Genomic DNA, 21,482 nt, shown 5'->3' with positions numbered 1-21,482 from the left:
GTCCCCCTGCCGCAGGATGGCCCTTCACTAATGACTGACACATGTATCCTTAGCTCAGGCTGGGAAACGGAGATGTGACTCCACTCCACAGTCTGCCGAGGGACCTGCTTCTGTGGGATTTTGCCTGGGGTCACAGCCTTGCATGGCTTCTCCCCTCTCCGTCAGCGACCCCCATTCCCTTACTGCTCTCCTTGGGTGCCTGTCCTTCATCAATCACTGCCATACAAATCAGGCTCTGCTTCTGGGGAACATGACCAAGACAGCTGCTCCCTTACCCTGCACCTTGCTTTTTGCAAGCAGGTTGTGCCTGCGTATGCAAGTGTATGATGCAACGTGGGCACCGTGGTTCTTCCCGTTTCACAGGTGAGGGACCTAGAGCTCCACGGCTCACCTTAGTTCCCACGGCTCACACTTAGGAAGTGGCAAGCGGCTTTGAAGCCAGGTAGTCTGGCTCCAGGGCCAAGCTCACATCCACTGTTATATTGAAAATAGCCTAGAGAAGGAAAGCTCCAAGTGCAAGGAAAATCTGCATTCTCAAAGCAGGCCAAGCAGGGAAGATCATTTATTTTCCCAAAAGATTCTTTTCTGTGGTCTTCCCTTCATAAACACAGATCCCACTGTCAGATGTAAATCCTAGAGCTAGAAATGGGACATTCAAGGTAGGCAGAGCTCTTGGGAACAGCACGTTTGCAGAGATGGGAAAGGAACCTCCCACTGGTTTGGTTTCTCCATGGCTACGGGCAAAGCCTGCCTGCTCTGCATCCGGGGATCTTGGTCAGGTGTTGGAATCAGTGGGTGGATTTCCGGTACATTTGCACTGTGTCCTAGAGAGCCTCTATGCATTTCAACTCGGATTTGCCTTCACCACCCACATGCAGCCCACAACCGCAGGACCCCACCCCTGGCCCTGAATCTCCCATGTCCTGGTGCCAAGCAGGTGAGTCAGCCCAGGAGGAGGAAGGGCTCCTGGAAGCCAAGCCCATGCTGGGGTGCCGAGGAACAACTTTCCTATGCAAGAGGTGCCTGAACACCCCCTGATGATCAAGCCTGAGCCCCCTCACCTCCCCGAAGTGTGGTAGAGGAAAGACAGGCTGGAAAGAGGTGGCAGTCTTCGCCCGCTGTGATTGAGTTTCTCACTCATGCCACGTTTTACATAAGCTGGGGACCAGAGGACCACAGGCCAGAGGTCTCGGTGGGCCCAGGGCCTTGGAGGGGCCTGGATGACCAAAGGGTCCAAGGCTTAGGCCCTGGCTCTGCATGGGGAATCTTGGGAAGGATGGAGGCCCACAGCCCCTACCAAGGAAGGAGCCACAGGCCAGATCTTTTGCACAAATTCTGCCTGGGTGACAGAGTGAGACTCCGTGCTCCTTGACTGTCCCTCCCCACCAGGGCCCCAGTGACAAGACAGGCAGGAGCCTGTGTCCATTCATGGAACCAGCATCTTGAGGGGGGCCCTGGCCTGAGCGTGCTGCTGCAGGGGACCCTCATGCTGGATGGCTGGCCACTCAGCAACCTTTTCTCTGTGGGGCAGGGATGACATCTGAGAGCCATCAAAGACGGTCAGGTAAAACAAAGGCCGCCACGGAGGAAGCTGAAGGCAGAAAGAGATACAGAGAAAATGGGATACGCTCAGCTGTGCTTTGTCAGGGCCCTGCAGGGACATTGGCTCCTGAAGGGGTGAGAGACAGGGTTCCCTGAACTTTGACACTCTGTTCTTCTTGAGGCCTGGCTGGCCCTGTGGCTCCTCAGAGGAGTCTGGGTGCCTCCTGTCCCTAGTACCTGACAAGCCCCAGGTAAGAAGACCTGAGTTCACTTGTGCTGCCACTTATAACCTGATGGCCTTGGCACTCTTGCAGGGTCCGAATAGTTGCCCTTTCCACCTGTTTCCTAGATTTTCCACACCAACCAGAAGCTCATATTCAACCCTACAGCCTACAAGTCAGCCAGGGGCCTTTGGCCACATGTACTGATGACGAGAATCACTAGATTGGAAGCTGCAAAAGGGCAAGGACGGTGTTTTGTTCCCCGCTACCCCCTGCACCTGAGGCCCAGCGAGGATTGCTGCTCGGATGAAGCAGAGCGAGTGTTCGTGGAACTCTTTGCAGAAGCCATGGGAAGCCCTTCCTGCGCCTTCTCAGGTTTAGTTCTCAGACAGCCCCCCTTTCCAGATGAGGAAACAGAGTCTAAGAAAGGAGAATAAAATTGTCCAGAATTGGTGGTGAGGCTGGGATTTGAACCCCATCCTGTTGGACTCAACACTTCCTCTGAAAAGATGGGAAAAGGGAGCTGCCTACTTCTGGCTTCGGGAACTGGCAGAGAGGAGCAGAGCTGGGCCAGATGCGTCACCTCCCAAGCTCTGCTGCACCCAAGGGTTTCCAGGGTCCTCTTCCTCCATTTGGCTCTTTTCATCTCTGGACTTTCCTACCTTCAAGGATTGGACTCCTTGCAGGGAGCACAGAGCAGAGAACAGAGGAGGCCCATCTGAGGAGAGTGTGCTGGAGCAGATGGGGCACACAGAGAGCCCCCAGACCTCAGCCTCACCTGGAGAGCGCCTCCCTGCAAGCTGAGCCTCTGTGTGCCCAGAAGTGACATAGGCATTCAGGAAAGGGACTGAGGGAGGAAAGAAGGAGCCATTCCTCTTCCCAGGGGCGCCTGCCCTGGGTTCCTGAGGGAGGCTCCGTGTTTACATCTGCAAAGGCCAGTCCCAAACACGCCAGAGTGCAACGCCCTCCCTCAGACCCAGGGCCATCCTCAGAGCAGCTGGGAGGCAGCCTGTCCACCCCTACAGCAGGCAGGTCGCCCAGGCAGCCTCCTCTTAGAGCTCCTGAATTCCGGAGCATCAAATAGAAAAGTGAAAAACAGGCTGGGTGTGGTGGCTCACACCTGTAATGCCAGCACTTTGGGAGGCTGAGGCGGGCAGACCACTTGAGATCAGGAGTTTGAGACCAACCTGGCCAACACAGTGAGACCCTGTCTCTACTAAAAATACGAATAAATAAATAAGCCAACCATGGTGGTCCACACCTGCAGTCCCAGCTACCGGGGAGGCTGAGGCAGGAGGATCATTTGCATCCAGGAGATGAAAGTTGCAGTGAGCCAAGATCGCGCCGCTGCACTCTAGCCTGGGTGACAGAGTGAGACTCCGTCAAAAACAAACAAACAAACAAAGAATGAGAGAGAAAATAAATACGATAAAATGTTTTTTTTTTTTTTTTTTTTTTTTTGAGACGGAGTCTCGCTCTGTCGCCCAGGCTGGAGTGCAGTGGCGCGATCTCGGCTCACTGCAAGCTCCGCCTCCCGGGTTCACGCCATTCTCCTGCCTCAGCCTCCCGAGTAGCTGGGACTACAGGCGCCCACAACCGCGCCCGGCTAATTTTTTGTATTTTTAGTAGAGATGGGGTTTCACCGTGGTCTCGATCTCCTGACCTTGTGATCCGCCCGCCTCGGCCTCCCAAAGTGCTGGGATTACAGGCGTGAGCCACTGCGCCCGGCCGCGATAAAATGTTAATAATGGGTGAATGTAGGTGAAGAATATGTGGCAGGGTATTTTTTATTCTTGCAAATTTTGTGTAGGTTTGAAGTTATCTCAGAATAGCAAATGTAAGAATGATTCCTGCAGACACACGAGTGATTTCAGCTGCTCACAGGGCTCAGGCAGGAAGCAGATCTCTCGCCCCCTCTGATCCGGGTCACTTAGTCCAGTCCCTGAAAGCAGTGGATGGACAACCATGCCACCCTCTTTCTTCAAATACGCCTTGTTTTCTATCCTGCCCTTTTTGTGTAGCATTAGATCATGAGCATTTTCCTGTGCTATCAATATCCTCTAAAACATGTCGTTTCTTGTGGCTCCCTAGTGTTCTACCCATGATTTCCTCGGTTGCTCCGCCTTGGTGGAATTCAGTGATTCTTCTGCCTTTTCACCATTGTAAATGATGCTTTCATGAACAGCTTTGTAAGTTCATCTGTGCTGTACCTCTAACCAGTCTCTTCTGGAAGAGTCTAAGGAAGGAGACGGGGCATGGACCACTGACTTTTTTTTTTTTTTTTAACACAGTCTTGCTCTGTCGCCCAGGCTGGAGTGCAGTGGTGCGATCTCAGCTCACTGCAAGCTCCGCCTCTCAGGTTCACGCCATTTTCCTGCCTCAGCCTCCTGAGTAGCTGGGACTACAGGCGCCCGCCACCTCGCCCAGCTAATTTTTTGTATTTTTAGTAGAGACTGGGTTTCACTATGTTGTGTTAGCCAGGATGGCGTTGATCTCCCAACCTCGTGATCTGCCCGCCTCGGTCTCCCAAAGTGCTGGGATTACAGGCGTGAGCACTGCGCCTGGTTGACCACCGGCTTTTGAAGGTATTCTGTGGGTCCTGCCACGCTGCCTTCCAGCATTCCAGAAAGGTGGTCCCAGTGAACAACCCACCAGCACGGGGCCCCGCTCCACGGTGCCCCAGCAAGGCCAGTGTCCCTATACAGCAAAATTAAACCATTTGCCAACTCAAGGCACTCCAGATGGATCTCTCTGTTTTCTTTGATGACTGATGTGTCCATTTTTGTTTCCTTCAGTGCACGAAGACTGCGCATTTTCCCGGGACTGTCAGGGTGGTTTTCTTACCAACGTGTGGTGGTTGTGAGGATTCAATTGAGTCGATGCCTGCAAAGTGCTGGCCCAGCACAGGAAAAGCACCCAGTGCTTGCTGGCTGTTTGCCATGCCACTGCCCGGGTCACAGGCTGGGTCTGCTGCTCGCTGTCAGTGCCACTGTAGCCAGGCTGCTCACCCCACTGAACCTCAGTTTCCTTCTCTGTGAAAGGGGAGCACCTTCCTCACAGGGCTGTGGCGGAGTGAAGGCAGGTAAAGCACTTAGGAGGGCGCCCTCCCAAGCCTGGCACACTGCAAATGCTACTGGGATTTGCGTAGGAAGGAAATTGACCCTTTGTCCTATTTATTGCCCATAGTTTCCTTCCGGAATCCGAAAGTGGAGTGTGGTGTGGCTGGCAGAGCAGACTGCCCAAGGGAGCCAGGAGGAGGGGAGGAGGGAAGGGGTGGGGGCGGTCTCCTCCAAGGCTGCTGTAATGCTGACCTAGAGACCTCCAGAGTGGGGCATGTCCCACACTCAGCTGGCCCTGCTCCTGCCACCAGGCCTGGCACACATCGGGTGTTCCCTGAGCCACGTCGAGGAAGGAATGTCTAACTCTTGAAAACAGTCTAGAGCCATAAAGATAGTCCTGGTTGGACCCAGACCAAACCTCAAATTGGTCCCAAGGAAGATTTCACAACTTCCTTTGTGAGATGCCTCTTAGCGTCGCCCAGCGCGGGTCAGAAAGTCCTTCTTGAGAACTAACCTCAATCCTTCCTGCTTGCCCTCCTCATGCTCGGGAGAGGAGGCAGCAAGGAGGGAGGGACAGGTGGGCCTCTTACCTCAGAGCCCAGATGAGGTCCTGAGAAGGTGAGGCTGGGCCCTGACTCAGCTTCAGCCCACACTATTTCCATTCCCTTCCGGTGACTCAACAGGGGAGGGGCCCTGGGGCCACTCACCTCTGTCTTCTCAACCTGCAACTCCCCCCACCGCTTCCTGGATTCCTGTGACGTAGGAATCCCTCTGGTCTGTGTGGAGGAACCCAGAGCAACTTGAGCCAGAAGTGGATGTCCAAGCCGGCATGAGTCACCCCTCAAAATCAGGACCAGTGAGGGCTTGAAGAGGCCACACCGTCTCCGGTAGCCTGGCCACTTCTCACTTCTCTGGGAAAGTGGCCTGGAGCTCGCATGGCATTTGGGCCCAGCCTCTGCCTCTGACCTGCACTGCCCCCTGTGTCACCCGCCTCCAGGGTGACCCTCGTCCTGGCATTCAGACAGCTCCACCCACTGCTTCAAACAAACCTCTTCCACCCTGGTTCAAACATTAACCAGCTGTGTGACTTTTTAGAAGCCCTTCCCGTGTTTAAAAACCAAGCTGGGAGGATGCTGCACCGCTGCCATGATGGTTCTCACTGAACCGTCACAGGAAAAAGCATTTCTTGCGCCATGGCTGTGTGCAGAACAGGCTTCCCACGGTTGAGTCCCCCAGGCCCCCAGAGACGCTGCCGGTGAAATGCCATCAGCCTCAAGCATGGTTCTTGGTACCCAGCCCTGGTAAAACCATGTGTCTCAGGCCTTCTGAACCACAGTGCCCAGAGCTCTGGCTGGGTTTTGTCCCAGGGTACAAGACTGGCCAACCCCTGGCTGAGCTGGAAGAATAGCTCCCTCAGCTGGCAGGGACCTGCCCCTGTTGCAATTTGGACTAAGTAAATACTGACAGGAGCAACCTGCATGCCAGGCCAGGAGGGACAGACGCAAACTCTACCCTCACAGAGCTTAGAAGCTAGGGTTGGAAATCATGGGAAAGGGTCAGACACCCAAGAGAAACAAGTGCTGTTGTCCATCAAAAGTAAACTTACTGCATTCTATAAACTAAAAACAAACAAATGTTCTCCTGCATTGCATAGCAAAGGAAAAGACCAAATGACTCTGCCATGCAACAACTTAGATCAATCTCGCAGATAAAGTTGGACGAAAGAATCCAGACGCAAAAGAGCATGCACAGTATGGAATTCAAAAACAGGTAAAAGTCATCTATGGAGACAGAAGTCAGGGTGGTGGTTTCCTGGTGGGGCTGGTGGAGGATGGGGTTATTGACGGGAAGGAGGCACCAGGGAGCTTTCTGGGGTCCTGGAAATGTTCCATGTCTTCATCTGGGGTGTGATGACGGGGTGGACACATTTGTTAAAAGGCATTGAGTTGCACACCAACATTTGTGTGCTTTGGTGTAAATTTTGCTTCCACTTTAAGAAGAAGAGGAGGGAAGAAGAACCCATGGGGAGACCAGCTGGGATACCTTGCTGCTGACTTGCAGGCATTGCCTTCGTGCCCCATGATTGTTGGGCCATTAAGGCCTCCTGGCAGCCTGGTAGACCTAGAAGTATCTATGCCAATAAGACACAGATTGTTGGCTCCACCCCCAGTTTCTGAGTCAGGAGATCTAGTGGGGGGCCCTGGAATTAGCATTTCCAACAAGCCTGCAGGCCATGCTGAAGCTCTGGCCCAGGAAGAGAAGAGACGGTAGAACGTGGTGCTGGCTACAGCATGTACTGTGAGATCCCTCCAAGCTGGGAAGGACCCAGGTAAGTTCACAGAGGAGGTGCCCTTGAAAGATCAGTAAGATCTGAAAATGCCCAGACAAGCAGGAACTGCTGGTTCCAGGGAAGGAAGTTAGTATAAGGCAAAGCAGAGAGGCTGGGAAGTGCGGCGAACAGCATTCCAGGCCTCAGGAGGGCAGGGCTGGCAGACAGATGTCTGAGTCCATTTTGTGCTGCTATAACAGACTACCTGAGACTGGGTCATTTATAATAATCAGACATTTATGTGGCTCATAGTTCTGGAGGCTGGGAAGCCCAAGGACATGGTGCCGGCCTGAGCCCAGCATTTGGTGAGGGCCTTCTGGCTGCCTCATCCCATGGTGGAAATCAGGAGGGTGAGACCAAACTCACAGTCTCAAGGTCTTTTATAATCAGCATTAATCCATGCGTGATAGTGGGCACCTCATAACCTAAACACCTCCTATTAGGCCCCTGCTCCCAATACCATTGCACTGGGGGTTAAGTGTTGAATACATGCCTTTTGGGGGACACATTCAATCCACAGAAAGAGGACATCGAGGCTTCTGCTTAGGAGGTTTTGTTCTGCAAGATAAAGCTTGAAAATAGGAGGAAGCTCCAGAAACATGGCCCTCCCCCACCCCCACTGTGGGATTATGTTCCAAAGTCAGAAAGTGAGGCACAAACCACGTGTGGTCATTTACCTGTGACAGCCTGTGATTGGCCTATGAAGGTAGATAGCCTAGCTCAGGGCTAAAGGGCTGGAGCAGATGCTGAGTTCACTGGCTGAGAGCCGGTAAAGCCATCCGTGTGCATTAAGCGCTTATATTGGATGACAAACCTGGACAAAGAGCCCTCCAGCCCTTCCCTGTAACAAGCAGGAGCCGGGCAGAAGGGCAGAGGTGCAGCACAGCTGGGTCCAATGTGGGGGGCAATGTGGGGCAGGGCCAGGAAAGGGGCCTGCAGCTGTTGGTAGGCAAGCAGGTAAACAAACCCATTACAGTGGAGGTGTGCTGCTGACCGCCTTTCCTGCAAGCTCATGGGCCGCCTTCACAGCACTTTCCCAGCTGTGTTTTCAGTGTAATCTTACAACTATTCTGTCAAAACACCATGTTAAACACTAGTTGAAAAGTCACTGTGCAGAATTACCATATAATCTAGTAATTCCACTTTTGGGTACATACCAAAAAATATCCCAAAATACCCCCAAAATAATTAAGATCAGGGTCTCCAACAGATATTTGTTCACCCGTTTATAGCAGTATTCTTTACAACAACCAAAAGGTGGAAGGCACCGAAATGACCATCAATAAACAAAATGTGGTCTATGCGCACAATGAAATATTATTCAGTCTTACAAAGGAACGAAATTCTGGCACATGCTACAATATGGAAGAACGTGAGGACATAATATTCCATGAAAAAAGCCAGCCACGAAAAGACAAACTCTATATGATTCCATTTACATGAGCTAAGGGAAGGGGAATAGGGAATTACTGTTCATTGGAGACAGAGTTTCAATTTGAGGAAGACGAAAAAGTTCTTGAGATGGACGGTGGTAATGGCTGCACAACAATGTGAGTGTGCTTAATGCCACTGAACTGTACACTTCATGATGGTCAAGATGGTAAGTTTTATGTGGACGAAAAGAACATGCTGTGTTTGGCCAGGCGTGGTGGCTCATGCCTGTAATCCCAGCACTTTGGGAGGCCGAGACGGGCGGATCACTTGAGGTCAGGAGTTCGAGAGCAGTCTGGCCAACATGGTGAAACCCTGTCTCTACTAAAGATACAAAAATTAGCCAGGCATGGTGGCATGTGCCTGTAGTCCCAGCTACTCGGGAGGCTGAGGTGGGAGGATTGCTTCAACCTGGGAGGCAGAGGTTGCAGTGAGCCAAGATTGCGCCATTGCGCTCCAGCTTGGGTGAAGAACGAGACTCCACCTCAGAATTAAAAAAAAAAAAAAAAAAAAAGAACATGCTACGTTGGTATTTAGGATCTAGTTTTAGCTACGTCTAGCAACAATGGCTTTAACAAGATGGAGGTTCCTTTCTACAGCACACCGTCTGGTGATGGCACAGCAGGGCTGTGGTAGCAACTCTGCTCCATGCAGTCATACAGGGATCCACCCTCCTCTCTCCCATCCCTAAGGTGTTTCTCTCGTCCATGTAGCTCAAGACAGTGCACCATCATGTCCACATCCTAAACAGTAGGGTTAAGAAAGGCTGGAAAAGGGCTTGCCCTCCCACTTAATAATTCTTTTTAGAGACTGGGTCTCACTTTGTCACCTAGGTTGCAGTGCAGTGGCACCATCATAGCTCACTGCAGCCTAGCCTGGGCTCTAGCAATCCTCCCACCTCAGCTTCCTGAGTAGCTGGGACTATAGACACATGCCACCATGTCCAGCTGAATTTTTTTTTTTTATTTTTTTTTTATTTTTCGTAGAGATGGGGTCTCGTTATGTTGCCCAGGCAGGCCTTGAACTCCTGGCCTCAAGTGATCCTCCTACCTCGGCCTCCCATAGCTCTGGGATTACAGGCATTAGCCACCATGAGCAGCCAACTACCACCTCCCTTGAAGCACTGTCATTTGGGGCCTCTGTTCTAGAAGGGGGTGCCGTTGCTGCTTGGTGTGTTGTCCATCCCCTCCACAGGATGGCAGCTGCATTTAATCTCTGGTGGCCGCCATGGAGGTGCTCTTCTCAGGTCAGCCTTCGAGAGAGAAGCCTCTCCAAGAAGTGCAGTCAGCTGACAGCCTCCAGCTACTTGGGGATCCTCCACCACATTCAACTCATCCTGCCCACCCTGGGACCCCACTACTGGCCATCCTTGCTCCAGAGACCCCTGGGGCCAGCTGAGATTCCCCCACCCAGCTCTTCAATGGCCCCTGTCCTTCACAAGCATTGTGCTTGGTGCGCTTCAGGCTCTCCCTGACTACTCTGCCCCTCGCCCCTTTCTCCTTTACAGCTCCTTCTCCTAACACAGTTCTTGCATTTCTAACTCCAATCTGTTGTCTACTTCCCAGGGGACCTGAACTGACAGTTTTGCCCCAGGTCATACCCCCAGCACACAGACGAGTGCCTACCACATAGTAGGCGCTCAACAGAATTTCCAAGTGAGCACAAAAAACACAGTGGGCAGTCAATACGTGTATGTTGAACTCAGCAAATTGCAAAGCAGCTGGGAAATAGCCGTCGCCGGCTTCCCTGAGCGTGGCGCTCCCGCAGCCGCATCAGCTGCGGTGCTTTGCCAATGCGAACAGGAGTGGAGAGTTAGACCCAGGCCCACTCCAGCTGCTGGGCCCCTTGCTCAATGCAGCCCCTTCCTGCCACCTGCAGAGTGGGGTTTTCCTGAGCCCACAGAGGGCACAGAAGGAAACATCTGCTCCCGGCCATACAGGTCTCGCTGGCATGGGTACCCAGAGAGTCCCGGTCCCGGGAGCCAGGAATAACAAAGAGGCTGCCAGGGCCAGGCCCCTGGGACTCTGGCTGAGGGCAGAGCATGCCTCTTCGGTTTGCTGGGCAGGAGGCTGATTGGGCTAAATGGGCTTTGTTGATGCTGACCCTTTGTTCCTCCATGGTGGCTCTGTCTGAGGAGTGTTTTGGAGGCTGTTCCTTCTCCCTGCTTCCCCTGCTGCCGCCCCAGAGACAAGGAGAGCAACCTCCCAGCAGGCTGCTGGTTTGTAAAAGAGTCAGGTGTGAGAGGTTGCATCACGTGCTCCTCTGGACTCATGGTCTGCAAGGACGTATGACAAGTGTGGCTGTAGGTCGATGAGCTGTGTGCGGCTGGTAAGGAGCAGTGGATGAGCCAGCGGGAGCAGCAGGTGGCCCGGGCCCCAGGGATGAACATGGGGGAGCTGGGTCTGATGTAGGCAGGAAGGAGACGTCAGCAGCAGCAGCCCTGGGGCATCGGGGCACGGGGTACGGGGGTGGAGGCAGAGACAACCCAGAGATGCCTGGATGATGCATTCTGCGGAAATACCAATCTCAAATCCAGGGCTGGGCCTGGCTGTGGCTTGGCCTGGCCAGGGCTGGTGAGCAGCAGGTGTGCTGACTGCAGTTGAGAAGCCATCGGTGTCAGACCAGAGTCCCGGGGCTCTGCACCTGAGGCTGCTGCAAGAGGAGAGCGATAGGGGCTCAGGCATGTCGAGGAGTTAGGTGGGCATGTGGAGGTGGGGTCCAGGAAGGGGACATGAACACAGCAGGTCTTGGAGCTTTCTCCTTCAGGGGCAGGAGCAGGAGGACGGCCACCTGGCTTCACCACGAAGGGCCCGAGAGCACGGCATGGAGGGAGAGGCAGATCTAGAGAGAACGCCAGCTGGTCTGCGTAGGGAGGCAGAGGAACAGGTTGAAGAGGGAAGAATTCCTGACACAAACCCCGAAATGACAAAGGAAAAGAATGACAAATCCAATTACACAAACATGAGCAACTTCCAAAGACCAATCACAAAAACTAATCACAAAGTCCCCACCAACACGGCTGAAAGTAAAACAATCAGCCAAGAAGAAATATTTGTCACCTGCAGACCATGGCAGACACAGGATTTTATTTTAAAGCACCCTACAAATCACTAACAAAAAAGCCCCAAAGAAATAGCAATCTGGAAAAGGACACAAAGAGGGAACGTGCAGAAGAAGTGCCAGCAGCTGCCAAACCCATGGTCCACAAAATCCTGGATCAAACAGGCAGGAGACGACATGACAAGGTGCTACTCTCTGCCCATCGGGTCAGCACAGATTTAAAAACAAGGACCCGGTATTGCCAAGGGAAAGAGCCCTGTGGGTGAGGGCGTCAATTGGGCAATGCCTGTCAACTTCTAGAATAATCATGTGTGCTTCCCTTTGATCCAAGAATCCCGCTGGGGGGAGTTATTCCTGTAGAAATGTTTGCTCAGGTGTGTGAAGATACCTGCGTAGGACTTTTCATCTCAGCATTGTGTGTGATGCTGATGCCACAGCGTGGTGCCAAGACACCTTCTGGAGAGGACCCGGAAGGCCTGGCCAAGGGTGGGGGCCATGGTGCTGTGGTCCCTGTCCAGAGGATGCCTGGCTGGTGCAGGGCAAGAGGGAGGTGGTCCTGGAGGCAGCGTTGCCTTGATCTAATCACAGGAGCGCACTGGACAGGGGTCCTGTGTGTGTGGGATCGGGGTCCCCCAGGCCCCATCTGCCCCCTCATGCCCGGTGGCATCAAGCAGTTGTCTTAGCCACTCTGACCTCCACATCCTCCTCTGTGAAACGGGGTGTGATGGGACTCCCTCTTGGGCTCCTGAGATCCTGGCATGTGTTGCTGTGTGTCAGGCACAGTTCTAGACCCCCTACCTTCACTGGGCTTAGGTAGCCTCCTACCAAAGGTGGATGAGAAGACACAGAGAGGCTGAGCAATTGCCTGAGGTCACACAGCTGCCCAGTGGCTGCAGAGGACACAGCTGGTGTCCCATCCATCAGTCACCCACCCTCCCCATGCAGGATTTGCCTCTTCACGTCTAAGCCTGGGACACCTGAGCAGGATCCTTGGGCTGCTTCTCCCAGCTGCAAGGACGGGCAGGCTCCACAGCTGGAGGCCTGGAGAGTCCCTGCCCCAGGAGAGGGTCTCAGCCAACAGTGGCTGTGGGGGTGGTGGACAACTACTCCAGCCCCTTGCTTCTCAGTGGGGCAACCTCTGGGGCCTGCTCCATGCTGTCTCCCAGGGCTCCCCGCAGCACGGAGCCTGGCGCTTCACTGGTAACTGCCTTGATAACGCATACTTTACTGGCTTCTTCCCTCCCCTGCCTCTTGTGCCCTCCTCTGTGGCTTCCTGCATCTCCCAAACCAAGCACTTGCTCTGGAATCCTTGTCCCTGGGGTCTGACCCTGAGCCCCTGCCCGAGACAGTGGCAAAGCTAGAGTTGGATCAGACAGCTGGGCTCCAGAACTTACCTTTAAAAAAATTTTTTTTCCCCAGCTACTCTGGAGGCTGAGGCAGGAGAATGGCGTAAACCCGGGAGGTGCAGCTTGCAGTGAGCCGAGATCGCGCCTCTGCACTCCAGCCTGGGTAATGGAGGGAGACTCCATCTAAAAAAAAAAAAAAAAAAAAGCAGGCAGCCTCGAACTCCTGGGCTCAAGCCATCCTCCTGCTTCAGCCTCTCCAAGCACTGGGATTGCAGGTGTGACTCACGACATAATCTGTATTCAGTGGGGCGCCTGGACTGGTTTTGACCCACTGAACTGGTTTGCAAAACCCCCACCCGACACAGTCTCTGGACGTTTTCCTACATTGTGACAAGGGGCCGCTGCCAGGGAAGAGTGAGGGACCCTTTACCCTCTGTGACCCTCTGTCCCTGGGTCAGAGCCTTAAATTTATTGCACCCACCCGCCCCAGGGACAAAGTCCTCTGCACAGGGCGGGCAGCCAGCCCCTCAACCAAGGCCTCAGGAAGGTAAAGGAGCCGGGTCCACCCGTGCCCACCACCAGACTTCAGTCCAGGGCAGGCGGCCCAGGGCTCCTCTCCGCCCAAACTAGCTCCTCCCAGCACCACCCAGAACCGGGGGCGGGGCGGGGGGCGGGGCGGGGGGGTGGGGGCGGGTGGTGCAGAGGGGCCCAGCGCCTTGGTCAGCGGCGCCACCTGCTGGTGACCGCCTGGTTCTCTGCAACATTCGGGCTCCAGAACCTTAATTTTTTTTTTTTTTTTTTTTTTTTTTTTTTTTTTTTTTGAGACGGAGTCTCGCTCTGTCGCCCAGGCTGGAGTGCAGTGGCCGGATCTCAGCTCACTGCAAGCTCCGCCTCCTGGGTTCACGCCATTCTCCTGCCTCAGTCTCCCGAGTAGCTGGGACTACAGGCGCCCGCCACCTCGCCCGGCTAGTTTTTTGTATTTTTTAGTAGAGATGGGGTTTCACCGTGTTAGCCAGGATGGTCTCGATCTCCTGACCTCGTGTTCCGCCCGTCTCGGCCTCCCAAAGTGCTGGGATTACAGGCTTGGGCCACCGCGCCCGGCCAATATTTTTTTTTAATAAAGAGACAACAGGGTCTCACTTCGTTGTCATTCAGGTTGGGGTGCAGGGGTCAGGCAGCCTCGAACTCCTGGGCTCAAGCCATCCTCCTGTCTCAACTTCCCCAAGCGCTGGGATTGCAGGTATGACCCACGCAGAATCTGCATTCTTTTTTTTTTTTTTTTTTTTTTGAGACGGAGTCTCTCTCTGCCGCCCAGGCTGGAGTGCAGTGGCGCGATCTCGGCTCACTGCAAGCTCCGCCTCCCGGGTTCACGCCATTCTCCTGCCTCAGCCTCCCGAGTTGCTGGGACTACAGGTGCCCGCTACCACACCCGGCTAAGTTTTTGTATTTTTAGTAGAGACAGGGTTTCACGGTATTAGCCAGGATGGTCTCCATCTCCTGACTTCGTGTATCCACCCACCTCGGCCTCCCAAAGTGCTGGGATTACAGGCGTGAGCCAGTAATCCCATTCTTATTACTGGGCCAGAATCTGCATTCTTAACCATACTCTACAGAAGCCCTTCGTTGAGAGGATGCGGTAGGAAGGCCCTCCCTACAGTGCCCAGCACTGCGAGCACCTTCATACACGAAGCTGTTACTGCTGCTCCTGTCTCCCAAGATCTTATGTGGTCCCAGGCAGCCTGGAGGGCATCCCTCCCTCGGCGAGGACCAAGAGTTCCAAAAGGACACAGACACAAGAGGCCTGGGTCTCTGAGGTCCTCCAGGGGCCATCCTTCCAGTCCCAAGCCCTGCTTGTCTCACAGTATTCCTCACAAGTGGTCTTTTAGTCTCTACTTGCATACTTCCAGGGACAGGGAACTCATCAGCTCTCAAAACCACTTGAGCCAACATCTGTCTCTCACTGGCTTGGCTCTGCCATCTGGTGAACCTGGGAGGTGGAGCTTGCAGTGAGCTGAGATTGTACCTCCGCACTCATGCCTGGGCAATGGAGGGAGACTCTAAGCCAGTGAGAATCCTGCTGGCTTGGGAGAGCAGGAGGCCCAGGTGCTGTAACGCTTGAGCTGTCACTGTCAGTCCCTTGGCCCTTCCTGGGCTGCTGCCCTCCAGGTGGGCACAGGCAACTTCATTTCTTCCTCCTCCGTCTTTTTTTGCAGAGAACAGATTTGAACATGGAATATTTTTAGGAAGAAGAGTTTCTGTTTCAAAAACCTGCCTTCCATGGCTGCACAGCAAATCTGAGGAATCTCTTTTGGGCCCTGGGTTTCAAATTTACATTACAAGCAGAAGGTTCACATTGCTGTTGCTAGAGAGTGGGCTCATTCCATGATGGTGGTCACCCACGCTTGCAGCAGATGCTTAAGATCTGAGCACTGGACATACAGGCCCTGGGAAGACAGAGAGACTTCCTATATGGAGCTTACTGTCTGGGGGAGCCGACCACCTGACCATTCCATGGGGAAACAGACCATCACAGCAGGACAATAGCCTGCAGGAGGGGTGCACAGAACCCTGGCAGCTCATCCTGGGGAAGGTGCTCTAGTCTGGGAAAAGTCTTCTCAGAGAAAGGGGTCTGTTTTACTTTTACTTTTTCATCGTAGGAAGAGTGCACAGTTTAAGTGTTCAGCTTGATGAACTTTTACCCATGGGTGCACTCAGGCTCAGCCCCCAATGCAAACTGGACAAGACCAAGTTCATGCCCAGCCCCGAAAGTGCTCCTTTGTCCCCTCCCATCCAATACTTCCCCTGAGAAGTAACCATTCTTCTCAGCCCTTGTGCCATAGATTATTTCGGCTTCTTTTTGAGCTTCCTAGTAATGGAGGTTTGTGGATGGTGCTCTTTTGAGTCCGGCTTCTTCACTCAACAATGACATCTGTGAGATCCTCTCAATTGTTGCATGTGGTCGGAGGTCATTCCTTTTCATTGCTGTATAGTATTTCATTGCATGAATACACTGTCATTTGTTGATGTGTTCTGTTTATGGATATTTGGGTTATGCTAGAGAGTGATAGTTTTTGGCTGAGTGGAAGCTACCTTGCTATGCAGAGGCAGAGAGGATAGGGAGGAACATTTGAGAAGGCAGGAACAACATACACAAAGGCCTGTGACAGGAGGGAGGCTGCCTGGGGCCCTGAAGGCCAGTGTGGCTGAGGGGCGTCCCTTCCTGTACCCTGCTTCTAGGCTGCTGTGTTCTGAGTGCCTGCTGCCTTGGCCTGATGTGTGGCCCTCCACATTCATTCCCACCTCCTCCTTCTGTGCCTTCCTGACCTGCAGGGGCTGGGAAGCTGAAGGCTGCATTTCCAGATCCCTTGCAATGGCTTCCAGGTATGCCTTAGGATCCACTAGTAAACATGCTCAGGTGAGACCAAGGAGGTGGGGGTGGGGGCATCTTTTTGCAGCTCTGGGCTGTGTTCTGCCACCCAGAAGGGTCACAGGAACGTGGAAGTGTCTAAAGCAGTGTTCCAGTGTCTGGTCTTGAGCTGCCCAGTGGCCCTGATCCCAACTCCCTGCATCCCACGAAGACAGTGGTGCTTCAGTGGCACCCCTGATTCCTACTTCCTGGGCAGCTTGGTTCTGCTGGGCTCTGGGAGCCATGGGGCAGGGGCAACCCAAGACCTCTCCTCCAGCTCACCCGGGGATTTTCTAAGTGCTGGATGCCTGCATCAAATCCTAGCTGCTGAAATACCTGGAGATATCACTCATACCCATTATGATGGCCACTGTAAAAAAATAATAACAAACGCTGACAAGGATGTGGAGAAATTGCAATGCTTGCATATTGTTGGTGGGAATGTCAACTGGTGCAGCTGTTGAGGAAAACAGGAAGGAGATTACACACACACACACACACACACACACACACAGAATTACCATATGATCCAGGCATCCCACTTCCAGGAACATATCCCAAAGAATAGAGAGCAGGTAGGTCTCAAAGAGATGTGTGCACACCCGTGTTAACAGCAGCCTTATTCCCAATAGCTGAAATGTGGAAGTGGTGTCCCTTCCACGGATGTCCCTCCACGGATGAATGGAGAGGCGCACCGTGGGACATCTGCACAGTGGAATGTTATTCAGCTTTCAAAAGGAAGGAAATTCGGACACATGCCACCACATGGATGGACCTTGAGAACATTATGCTAAGCTAAATAAGCCAGTCACACAAAGACAAATCATGTATGATTCCACGTAGGTGAGGCACTAGAGTAATTAGATCCCTAGAGATAGAAAGTAGAATGGGGGTTGCCAGGGGCTGGGGAAGGGGGAAGGGAAGTCAGTGTTTCACGGGGGCAGTTTCATTTCTACAAGATGAAAGCGTTCTGGAGAGGGACGATGGGGATGGTTGCGCAACAGTGTGAATGTACTTACTGCCACCAAACTAGACACTTAACAATAGTTAAAATAGTACCTTTTGTTTGTTTGTTTTAAGATGGAGTCTCGCTCTGTCACCCAGGCTGGAGTGCAGTGGCGCGATCTTGGCTCACTGCAAGCTCCGCCTCCTGGGTTCATGCCTTTCTCCCGCCTCAGCCTCCTAAGTAGCTGGGACTATAGGCGCCTGCCACCACGCCCCACTAATTTTTTGTATTTTAAGTAGAGATGGGGTTTCACTATGTTAGCTAGGATGGTCTCGATCTCCTGACCTCGTGATCCACCCGCCTCGGCCTCCCAAAGTGCTGGGATTACAGGTGTGAGCCATCACACCTGGCCTAAAATGGTGACTTTTATGTTCTATGCATTTTACCACACGTAAAACAAAACCCCAGACTAAAAACCAAAAACGCCCAGAGAGATTTCTCTGCAGAGCTTTTCCTGTGTGTTATCCGGTCAGCTGATGCCCCATCCGTGAAAGATGGGGACAGAGTCAGACCCATTTTACAATGGAGAAAACCAAGACTCGGCCAGAGGAAGGAGGAACCCAGTAGGTAAGCAGCAGAGGGGCCTGGACTTTGGGTCTCCCTCCTGATCTGTGCTCTTTCCACCATTCCCATCCCCACGCCACCCCGCCCCACCCTAAGGAATGGTCCTTCAAGGAGCCAGCGTTTCCCTCTGCCAGGAGAAGGACGAAGCCCACCCACCCCAGCAGATCCTCAGAAGGGAAGGCTGCTCCTGCCGTCCTTGGGACAGACACTCCCACTCATGTCAGCCTGCATGGGGTCAGGGGTTCAGGCCCAGAGTCAGAGGGGAGGCTGGACTGGTTTCGAGCCACTGGACTGGTTTGAAAAACCCCACACTGCACAACCTCTGGAAGTTTTCCCAGATTGTGAATAGGGGCTAGGCAAGAGTGAGAGACGCTTTCCCCTCCTGTGCCCCTCTGTCCCTCGGTCAGAGCCCTGAAATTCATTGCACCCACCCGCTCCAGGGACAAAGTCCTCTGCACCTCTGCACAGGGCAGGCAGCCAGCCCCTCGCCCAAGGCCTCAGGAAGGTAAAGAAGCCAGATCCACCCATGCTCACCACCTGCCTTTGGTCCAGGGTTGGCGGCCCAGGGCTCCACTCCGCCCAAGCTAGCTCCTCCCAGTCCAACAAGGAGCCTGGTCGGGGGGGGGGGGGGGGGCGGTGCAGAGGAGCCCAGCGCCTAGGTCAGGGGCGCCACCTGCTGGTGACCATAGGGAAGTGCCAGAGCCTGGTGCTGTGTTGCACGCTAGGCAGCCACTAAGGGGCAGCAAGGGGCGTCACCCAGGAGGGCTGTTAGGCAGGAGGGCTCTCACCCAGCAGGGCTGTCACCCAAGAGATTTGTCACCAGGGCTGTCACCCAGGAGGGCTGTCACCCAGGAGGAGTGGCCGCCCATCCACAGGTGCTGAAGGGCCTTTAGATAAGGCCTCCTTCAAGCTGCCAGGGTGTCCTGTGGCAGCCATCACACAGTGTCACAAACTGGGTTTAACACAACAGAAGTTTATCCTGTTAGGCCAGAGTCCAGGATCGAGGGATCGGCAGGTTCCGCCCCTCCTGTCCCCTTCCCTGGCTTCTGCTGGTGGCTGGCAGCCCTCGGTGTTCCTGGGCTCTGGATGCAATCTCTGCCTCCGTCTTCACATAGCCTTCCTTCCCGTTTCTCTGTCCAAATGTCCCCTGCCTTATAAAGATACCAGCCATTGGTTAAGGCCCTCCCTAATCCAGCAAGACCTCATCTTCCCTTGATCACATCTGCGAATAGACTGTTCCCAAATCAGGTCACGTTCACAGGTGCTGGGTGGACATGACTTTTGGGGAGGTCCCTACTGAACTCAGCACAGAGGCTCAGCTCAAACACGGCCCCCTCCACGCAGCCCTGCCCCACCCCCTGCAGCATCCTCTGTCCTCTGAGCCCAGCAGGGCGCTGTGGGCCGCTGGATGGGCCTGCACCACACTGCACCTGGCTTGCTGGTTGTGAAGCATTTTCTCTCTACATCTACCTCACAGCACACAGCTGAGCGGCATCTCCTCGTGGAGGCTGAGCCCTCCCCTCTGGAAGGGGACCCTTGTTTTGATCTGTTTTCAAGGCACTGTCATTGATGTGTGGGCCTAGAATACTCAGAGTGGAGTTGGGTTTTACAGGTTGAAGCCTGGAAAGAACTGTCGGGTTTCTGGGTGTAACATCTGCTCCGTGACACAATGTACAAGAGGGAAGAATGGAAGAGGCTGTGATCCCAGCTGCTTAGAGAAAGGGCTGCAGTTGCAACGGTCAAAAATGGTAGCCCAGTTGTCCATGGTGTCGATTTCTTGGAGACAGGTGCATCCCTGTCAGCCAGCGATATGAGAAACCATGTTCAAGATTGTTTTGATTCGGCCGTGTGCAGTGGCTCATGCCTGTAATCCCAGCACTTTGGGAGGCCGAGGCAGGTGGATCACCTGAGGTCAGGAGTTTGAGGCCAGCCTGACCAACGTGGAGAAACTCCGTCTCTACTAAAAACACAAAAATAAGCCAGGCCTGGTGGTGCATGCCTGTAATTCCAGCTACTTGGGAGGCTGAGGTGGGAGAATCGCTTGAACCTGAGAGGCAGAGGTTGTGGTGAGCTGAGACTGTGCCATTGCACTCTAGCCTGAGCAGCAAGAGCGAAACTCCATCTCAAAGTAAAAAAAATTAAAATAAAATAAAAGATTGTTTTGATTCAAGTGCTTATGAAAAACAGGGATGGGTAGGACAGGGTGTGGATTTCTGCCCAAAGCACTTCCTATGTGGGACCAGCAGGGCAAATGGCTGTGGACTAGCATGCAGCCAGCCAAAGGGCAACTGATGTGCGGAGATGTACTCCTGAGAGTCAAGTGCTTAAAATGCGAATCAAATGTGGGAAGTGCCAAGAAATGTTATATCAGGACATCAATCCAAATTTGGAAATAGAGGAAAGGTGGGCAGTGGGGAGATGACTTATTGTTGAGCCACACTACCCCAGCCAGGAGAGGAGGCCTTGGGGAACCCCTCTTCTTTTTGTCACACACACAAGTATGTTCATAGTATATGACAATTATGGTGATATTGAACAATCATCATTAAAATGATATCACCTGTATCTATTGATGACATTTCATAGTCTTCATGAAAGCCATTTTAAGTGGCTGCAAAACATTCACCCTACTAGGTTGACCATGACATTTTTGTGTCCCCTATTTCTGGGTGTTCAGGGACTTTCTAGCTTTGGCAATTCAAGGTGATACTCAAGTGCATGTGTCAAATTTTGCCCACATTTTGGGTTATTTCTTCTGGGTGGATCCCTAGAAGTGGAATTCCTGAGTCAAAAGGAGGGAGGACTTTTAAGTCCCTTGATTAGCAATTTCAAACTGGTGGGCCAGGGCCAATTTGGCTGTTAGCTGAGTTTCATTTGGCCTATTCAAGTTTTTTTAATGTACATACAGTTTTTTGTTTGTTTTGTTTTTTAGATATGGTGTCTCACTCTGTTGCCCAGACTGGAGTGCGGTGACGTGATCATAGCTCGCTGCAGCCTCAAACTCTTGGGCTCAAGCAATCCTCCTGCCTCAGTCTTCATAGTAGCTGGGACTACAGGCATATGCCACCATGCCTGGCTAAGTTTTTTTTAAATTTGTGTAGAGACAGGGTCTTGTAATATTGCCCACACTGGTCTCAAACTCCTGGCCTAAAGCAATCCTCCTACCGCAGCCTCCCAAAGCACTAAGATTGCAGGCATGAGCCACCCAGCCTGTACACACATTTTTAAAAGTAAGATTTCCTGTCAGAATGCAGATTTACAGCTTATCTTGGAAAATCAAAGCTGCCCAATATACAATTATCAATGTAATCCACTACATTATGAGAATGAAGGGAGAAAGTCAGATGATCATCCTAACTGATGCAGAAAAGGCATTTAACAAAAGCCAGCATCTTTTCATGATAAAAACATCCAACAAACTTGGAACAGAGGAAACTTCTTTAATGCAAAGAAGAACATTTGTGAAAAACCCTCAATGATGAAAGGCTGAAAGCATTTACTCCAACAGAGGAACAGGA

The 21,482-nt window shown here is 52.9% G+C and overlaps 1 long non-coding RNA gene across 1 annotated transcript; it reads left to right on the top strand.

The window, feature by feature from the left end:
• The first annotated feature begins 814 nt into the window (after positions 1–814).
• Positions 815–4,503, top strand: LOC114673069 (uncharacterized). Its single transcript, XR_003723638.2, has 2 exons — positions 815–937; positions 1,892–4,503. It is a non-coding gene; the product is annotated as an uncharacterized LOC114673069 (long non-coding RNA).
• The last annotated feature ends 16,979 nt before the right edge of the window (positions 4,504–21,482 follow it).

The sequence above is a fragment of the Macaca mulatta genome, chromosome 16 (assembly GCF_049350105.2).
Source record: "Macaca mulatta isolate MMU2019108-1 chromosome 16, T2T-MMU8v2.0, whole genome shotgun sequence".
Taxonomy (NCBI): Eukaryota; Metazoa; Chordata; class Mammalia; order Primates; family Cercopithecidae; genus Macaca; species Macaca mulatta.
The sequence above is the reverse complement of the archived record's forward strand: the minus strand, read 5'-3'. Positions and strand labels throughout refer to the sequence as shown.